This window comes from Sander lucioperca, chromosome 6 (assembly GCF_008315115.2).
Source record: "Sander lucioperca isolate FBNREF2018 chromosome 6, SLUC_FBN_1.2, whole genome shotgun sequence".
NCBI lineage: Eukaryota > Metazoa > Chordata > Actinopteri > Perciformes > Percidae > Sander > Sander lucioperca.
Genome location: NC_050178.1, coordinates 20,126,940 through 20,135,046, shown reverse-complemented (window position 1 = coordinate 20,135,046; position 8,107 = coordinate 20,126,940). Strand labels below are relative to the sequence as shown.

Genomic DNA, 8,107 nt, shown 5'->3' with positions numbered 1-8,107 from the left:
TAAGTCATCGATTTATCTTGTCAGTTGTCAGTTAAACGTTGTTCCTCCGTATTTCCTTCAAATGTCACGCTGATCATTTGTGGCACAAATTTGCTGAAGTCCGAGCACACAGAAAACAACAGCCAATTTAAATAATAATGTTAAAGTTTGCACACAAGTTAATTTACTGTAATATTGAAAATAACACATCTATGCTCCTCCTTATTAGGCTTTGGAGTTGCTGGCAGACAGTTTGAGAAACACTGTTTTTTTTTATCTGACAAATAATGGTTTCATACCGTCTTCAATCCAAATCACCTTATAGTGCGTTGGAAGTAGTGCGTTTTCACACTTGGTCCGTTTCAACCCTTCAAAAGAACGCAGACTTATTAGTCAGAATTTTTTGCGCATATGTGAACAGTCCAAAGGGACCCAGACCCCTCCGGAATGAACCTGAGTGGTCTGAGTGTGGTTCTCATCATCTGTGCATTGTGAACACAACACACTTCAGGTTCGCTTTGCCCTTTTGCCTTTTTGCCAATGTATTTTAGCCCTGAGGCCCCGTCAAGGCTGAAGTGGAGCAGAAAGAGAACTGAGCCCTTTTTCAAGTAAATTGACAATGTGAACACAAAAAGAACTGAGTCTCTTTTCTGTTGGTTCACTTTTTGGTTCACTTTAAAGGCAGCTACACACCGGGCCGATAATCAGCTGTTGGACAGTCTGGCGAGGTCAGTGACTCGAGTCTGTTCGGTGTGTTCCGTGCCGTCGTCCGTTGGAGGAGCTGTCGGCCTTCATTTTGGCCGACCTGACATGCTCAGTTGGAGACAGGGCAGTCGGGACTCACCCGGAAACGGCAAGCGGGATGACCGTGACTAAGCCTCTCAAAATCTGACGAAAATCTTTTAAACTGACCTTTGTCGATCTGAAATGAAGACAGATTCAGCAACTGCATGGTCTATTTCTCGCTTAAAATATTTTCAGAAACACGTTTCGGTGAACTATTTTAGTATAATATGAGATCGTATTCTGAATGAGTCGCCATTAATGGCCGTTTGAAAAATCCAAAATCCGGAAGTAGCAGCCAGACCCACGTGACGTGTTATCCAATTAGCTGCCGGTTTTCATTTTTTGGGCTACAATACAGATTAGCGCCGCCTGCTGTTATGGAGACGTATTACGTCTCGTTGCTTTGGTGTGTTCCAAGGCATTTGTTTGACCAACTCGGGGAGACTGATCAGTCCAACTGCCTTTTCTGCCAACGGTCGGCCGTCTGGTTGGTCTGTAGCGGCCTTAAGAGGACTGAGTTTGGGTCCTTTAAAGAGGACTATATGTGAAAACACCCACAGTGAACAAAAGATGGTGCTCTTTGGTAGAGGGCAAGAATAAATCCAATAGATATCAAGGAAAATCCCAAGGCACTCATCTTAAGAAAACAAATGTTAATGTTAGGAGGTTAAAGGCACAGGAATGGGATGAAACTATTTAAAACAGCAGGTGTGAGCAAATCATCAGGTGCACCTGGTGTTTGAAATAGTTTCACCCCATTCCTGTGCCTCTAACTCCCTGAAGAAGTTGGTTTTAAACTGATGATGCCAGATGAATTAAAGGCATTTTAAAAAACATTTCTTAAGACGAGTGCCTTGGGCCTTCCCTTGATGTCTATTGGGCTATATTCTACCTCCAATTAGCCCCAATAATCACAAACTAAATTAAATCAAACATGTCCAAATATCCAGTTGTCAGGGTGTCTTTTGTTACAGCACAGCATTCCCATGTTTTTAAAATGCTTTATTGGATACCTTTACTGGTGTTTGCAACCATTAAATGACTCCAAAGTCCACCATACAGGGCTTAACACACTGAGTGATCAGTGAGAGAAGAGTTTTGTGACGAGCTGCTGTTTCAGTATCAGTCTGAAATAATGAATGTGAGTCCGTAACGTTATTTCTGTCAAAATGGAAACATACTCTGCCACCTGTATTCCAAGTTGTTCAACCCTCTATGTCTGTAAGCAAAAACAGCATTCAGTGTGTATGTCAATGAGAAATGGAAATCCGGTTACCAACTTATCTTTTTAAAAAGAACTACTTTCCTATTTTGAAGTTGTATAGTCATTTTGTAATTTTGTTGCCTTGTTCCACAGGCAGATATCAATAATCACAAAACTCTATAGATGAGTCTAGAGAAATAGTTCATCTTGGCATGATTGTATTCTTGTGTGTCTCTGTGGACATTTCCACATTTTTATTCCTCAACAAAAAGACTATTTTGTATATCACATTGTCAGAGAATGCTACATGTCTGTAGAGATTATCAGGATTTGAGAAATTATAGTTTTTACATTGAAACATTTACAGTAGCAATTTCAGTAGGCTCAAGTAGTGGCATTTATTTTATACAGGGGGGGGGGCGTTGGAAACCTGAAAACATTGTTGCTTTGAGGTTCTCTCATTACACACCAACAATGTTCCTTATGGGAAAAAGTGGATCATATGGATCAGTTAACAATTTTCTGATTTTGAAATGTAACATTGAATGTTTAACGGTGTAGCATGGCATCCTGTCTTCAAACGTTGTCATTTTCTTCATTAATCAAATATTTTAAACTAGTATACCAAACCAGTAAGGCTCATAATTTTGTTTAAAAAAAAAAAAGATTATTATTATTATTATTATTATTATTATTATTTCAGTCTAGTTGAAATTATTTTCAAGCATTTTGCATCGCCACATTGAAACATTGTGTTTCTTGCTGCAAGAGAAGTCTTGAAAAATACAGCCAATGTGAAAATAAATAATTACAAATCCAGTATTTCCCTTTTGTGTGTGAATAAAAACAAAAATGAGCCCTACAAACTAACTTCTTGTCCAAATTCTACTTTGGAACGTTCTTTATTATATTTATCAGCTCAAATCAGTGGCTTTGGATACATTGATTGCATAACTGATTGTACAAGTTTTGCTTGTTTATTTCATCATGTGCCGGATGATCGGACAATAAAGGAAGTCAAGTAAAACTCTGAGTATCCAACATCCTTTGTTTCCTTTTAAAATATTCCATAGGACTCCCATTAACTGGAAGTTCCAACATCTGCCGACTGAATGACTGAAAGTTTGAATTACTATTCAACATTTAGCCTTTATCCTGCTACGAAAAAACACTGATTTAATTTTCTATATAACCCAATGGTTTTTGCAGTGAATAGCTTATTTAGCCAGGAGAACTGTCTCAAACATTAAAAGAACACTGAAATGACATACTGTATATTACAGAGTTTGAGTTCTAAATGATAAAAATGCATTTTGTGTGATTTGCTTATATTATTCTGCAGGTATGTGGGGTGGTCGATAAAGCATGACATATAACTTAAAACTGAGTGAAACCTGGCAGACCAACACATCTGGAACAGGAAGTGGTTTGTTAATATTCAGCGAATTCTGAAAGGATTCGACCGATTCACTTGTTTCACTTTGTTATTTTGCAGGGGGGGGGGAACGGACAACCATCACTGGAACCCTCTTCTGAGCTGGGCTTTTTTGTTTAAATTGAGTGTGTAGATTGAAGGGGGTGATACATTTACCAATTTTTGCATAAGGCTGCAACATATCAAAAAATCAAAGCCTCTGAAAATGTGGCTTTAAAGGCTCTGAACACCAACACGTGTTCTCATTTAATCTGGCTGATTAAACCTCTTCTGAGCACTGTGTGTGTGTGTATAGACTGATTAACTGACATCTTTTGGAGTCTCGTTAGCTTTGTTGCACCTGATAGGGCAGGACAAATGACAACTTATCATCAATCAACAATCATTATTATTGGTATATGAAGACATCTCATCTAAGCTATGGCCCACTTTCAAACTGAGCAGAGGTCTAATTAGCAAGAATAACTGAAATCACCTGTGTGGTGGCCTTAAAACCTTGGCTATGTATATATGACAATATGTTCATTAACAAATGAGTCAAGTTTGCAAAATACAAAAAAACCTGAGTTCCTTAGGGAATAATTTATTAGGAGTTTACACTTAAAAACAGGGCTCAGACATAAAATACAGAAACTCTCTCCACTAAAATAACCAAAACTTTGTTTAAATGTTATGATCATGTAGGACCTACATGCTCATAGTAAGAAGGTGGGTGAGTAAATTGGTTTTCATGGCCTTTATATAACATAAAATACATGACAATCCATTTGAGAGTGAGGCCATGCCCTAGACTGGGTAAACTGGTGATAGCCAGACTAGCCATGCCCCGCTATTGTGTTTAGATTTGGCACACGTGTAAAAGGTTTGTGCAAAAAAAAAAAAGAATCCCACTAGATGGCAGCATGATACCACCGAATGTATGCCTATGATCATAAGCAATAACAGCAGAGAGACTGCTTTCAATGTGTGCAAACACTTGATACCCAGGATTTGTAATGTTTAAATAACAATTAGTTGCGCAGCACAAAACTAAAAAGTTATATAGTACTAATATAGAAATTCAACAATTTCCAACTTTCCACCTTTATTTAGTATTTTAGTATAGTTCTTAAGTTTCTTTAATATGCTCAACCTTCTATTTTATATTCACACAGTTATTTTGTAAGCTATGAATATGATTATTATAGTAAATAACACACATTTCCCCCAAGTTCACCCTGACATATTTGGTATTTCTTGGAAAATGTGTGCATCTACAGTAGAATAAAAATAATGAAAGAAATGTTGGCTGTAGTTATTGAAAAAGAGGAAAAACAAACTAGGAAAAATCTCAATATGGTTTAGAACTGTTTTCAGAAAAGAAAATTGGAAAAACATCTACAATTCAATGGCAGCGGGTAAAATCCAGAAACAGCTAAATGGTAGTCTGGGTATCACCAGACCAAGCTCAATCTTTAAGATTAGATTAAGATTAGATTAGATTAAAAGATTAAACATTAGTCTGGGGAGTCTGCTCTGTATTTTCTCTGCACAAGAGGCGTGATCAACGGGCATAGTTCAAATGACTCTGTACGCAACTGGATAGTCCTTCAACCAATCAGACCAACGATCCGGGTGACGTAGCAGCGACATCAACGGGTTGCTGCCGGTTGCTGCTCTTCGGTGGCCGGCTTGTTGAATGTAAACAAAAAGCTGCTTAGTCACTTCTTTATCATCATCGTGTTAAACCCGCCAATAGCGCGCCAGGTGGATAAGCCAGTTTCTGAAAAAAAAAAAAAAAAAAAAAAAAAATTATATATTAAAATAATGTATCAGCTGTAACACCTGAACACAAGAATTTAAAACAGGTGAAAACATGAATGGTAGAAATAAAAAAAAATAAAAAGTTGGGAACCACTGCCCTACACTACCAAAGAACAGTGAACGCATCAACTCAAATACCATTATGTGGAACTTGGGAGAGACTATTCTGCTGAGCTGAAAAGCAATGCTGACACCTTCTTTTTTCTGTTACTGAGACGTGGATGGCAAATAAAATATGTTTTCAGGCATAAACTGTTCTTTGACACACAGTTGTATACATAATACGTAACCAACCTGATCTCATTTCATTTTCGAAGCCTTTAATTTTAAAATCCTACATCAGAATGGTGCGATATTCCCAGACTGACAGTCTGGGGGTTGTGTACTATCACTCTGAGCTTGAAATTAGTCTAGCTAAACAGGAGGTTTCATTTTTTTAGAGCAGCCTGAAAAAGATTTAAAATATGGCTTTAATTAGCAGCCTGAAAAAGAGTTAAAATATAGCGTTATTTGGTCATTTTCAAAGCCTTTAATTTTAAAATCCTACATCAGCATGGTCCGATATTACCCGAGTGACAACTCAAAATCTGTGGCAGTTTCACGGAATAGCAAAACATTCCGTGATGGGCCCAAGGAAGAATTCCATGAAATGAACACGGATCGCAGAAAATTCCATGATGGGCCCACGGAAGAATTCTGATAAATAAACACAGCCCCTTAAGTTAAGGAAAAGGTCATGGGTGGGCTTACAGTTCCGTGACACGCGGGAAGAACAGGACAGTTGGCTTCAGGAAAAGGTCGTGGGTGGGCTTACGGTTCTGTGACACGTGGGAAGAACAGAACGTAAAAGAAGAGAGCGACTTTAGGAAACTTGACATGCGGGACACAAACCCAGGTCTCCTGGGTGAAAGTCCTGTGTTTGACCCATCCACCAGCCCAAACAACCTCCTTACGTGGAATTTCGGCCTCACATAGTACTCACCACCATAATCGCTCTTAATGCTACGTCATCTTCTCATTGACTTTATATTGGCATTGTTTTCCGTGGTGGCCACACAGATTTTTCACACATTCCGTGCCACCTTCATCTAATGCGCTGTTAACAATTCGTCATCATTTTACGGAATTCTGCGCGACCAGGCTGGATATTACCCAAGTGACAGTCTGGGCGTGGTGTATTATCACCCTGAAGTAAAATGTAGCTTTAATTGGACTTTTTCAAAGCCTTTCATTTTAGAATCCTACATCAGAATGGTGAAATACTACGCGAGTGACAGCCTGTGGGTGGTGTACTATCACCCTGAGGTGAAATGGGTCTAGCTAAACAGGAGGATTCGTTTTTATAGTAGCTTGAATAAGAGGATGAGTGACCGAGGAAGAGATGGAGTGACCCTGCCCGGAGGAAGCCCGGGGCCCCCGTCTGGAGCCAGGCCCAGATGGAGGGCTCGTCAGCGAGCGTCTGATGGCCGGGTTTCTCTGGACAGGACAGACTCTGGACAGACCTGGTAAGCCCAAACGGGTAGTGCGGGTAAATTGGGAACGTCTGGAGGAGGCCCATGTCCGACAGACTTTCAACTTACACCTCCGGCGGAGCTTTTCGTGCATCCCTATGGAGGCTGGGGGCATTGAACCTGAGTGGACAATGTTCAAAGTTTCCATTGCTGAAGCTGCGGCGAGGAGCTGTGGTCTTAGGGTCTTAGGTGCCTCAAGGGGTGGTAACCCACGAACACCGTGGTGGACACCGGTGGTCAGGGAAGCCGTCCGACTGAAGAAGGAGTCTTTCCGGGATATGTTATCCCAGAGGACTCCGGAGGCAGTTGCAAGGTACCGAAGGGCCCGTAGGGCTGCAGCCTCTGCCGTGAAAAGCAGCGGGTGTGGGAGAAGTTTGGAGAAGACATGGAGAAGGACTTTCGGTCGGCACCAAGGTGCTTCTGGAAAACCGTTCGCCACCTCAGGAGGGGGAAGCGGGAAACCATCCAAGCTGTGTACAGTAAGGATGGGACGCTGTTGACCTCAACTGAGGAGGTAATAGGGTGGTGGAAGGAGCACTTTGAGGAACTCCTAAATCCGACTAATACGCCCTCTATGGTAGAGGCAGAGCTGGAGGATGATGGGGGATTGTCGTCAATTTCCCTGGTGGAAGTTGCTGAGGTAGTTAAACAACCACAGTGGCAAAGCCCCAGGGATTGATGAGATCCGTCCAGAAATGCTTAAAGCTCTGGGTGTGGAGGGGTTATCTTGGTTGACACACCTCTTCAACATTGTGTTGAAGTCTGGGACGGTGCCTAAGGAGTGGCAGACCGGGGTGGTGGTTCCCCTTTTCAAAAAGGGAGACCAGAGGGTGTGTGCCAATTACAGGGGTATCACACTTCTCAGCCTCCCCGGTAAAGTCTACTCCAAGGTGCTGGAAAGGAGGGTTCGGTCGATAGTCAAACCTCAGGTTGAAGAGGAACAATGCGGATTCCGTCCTGGTCGTGGAACAACGGACCAGATCTTTACTCTCGCAAGGATACTGGAGGGAGCCTGGGAGTATGCCCAACCGGTCTACATGTGCTTTGTGGATCTGGAGAAGGCGGGTCCCCCGGGGAGATACTGTGGGAGGTGCTGCGGGAGTATGGGGTGAGGGGGTCCCTTCTCAGGGCCATCCAATCTCTGTACGACCAAAGCGAGAGCTGTGTCCGGGTTCTCGGCAGTAAGTCGGACTCGTTTCAGGTGAGAGTTGGTCTCCGCCAGGGCTGCACTTTGTCACCAATCCTGTTTGTAGTATTTATGGACAGGATATCGAGGCGTAGTCGGGGTGGAGAGGGGTTGAAGTTCGGTGGGCTGGGGATTTCATCACTGCTTTTTGCAGATGATGTGGTCCTGATGGCATCATTGGTCTGTGACCTTCAGCACTCACT

At 41.8% G+C, this 8,107-nt stretch overlaps 1 long non-coding RNA gene across 1 annotated transcript; it reads left to right on the top strand.

Annotated features, from left to right (window-relative positions):
• Positions 1 to 1,214: 1,214 nt before the first annotated feature.
• LOC116034562 lies at positions 1,215 to 2,791 on the top strand. The gene is made up of 2 exons (XR_004101138.2): positions 1,215 to 2,618; positions 2,695 to 2,791. It is a non-coding gene; the product is annotated as an uncharacterized LOC116034562 (long non-coding RNA).
• Positions 2,792 to 8,107: the final 5,316 nt, after the last annotated feature.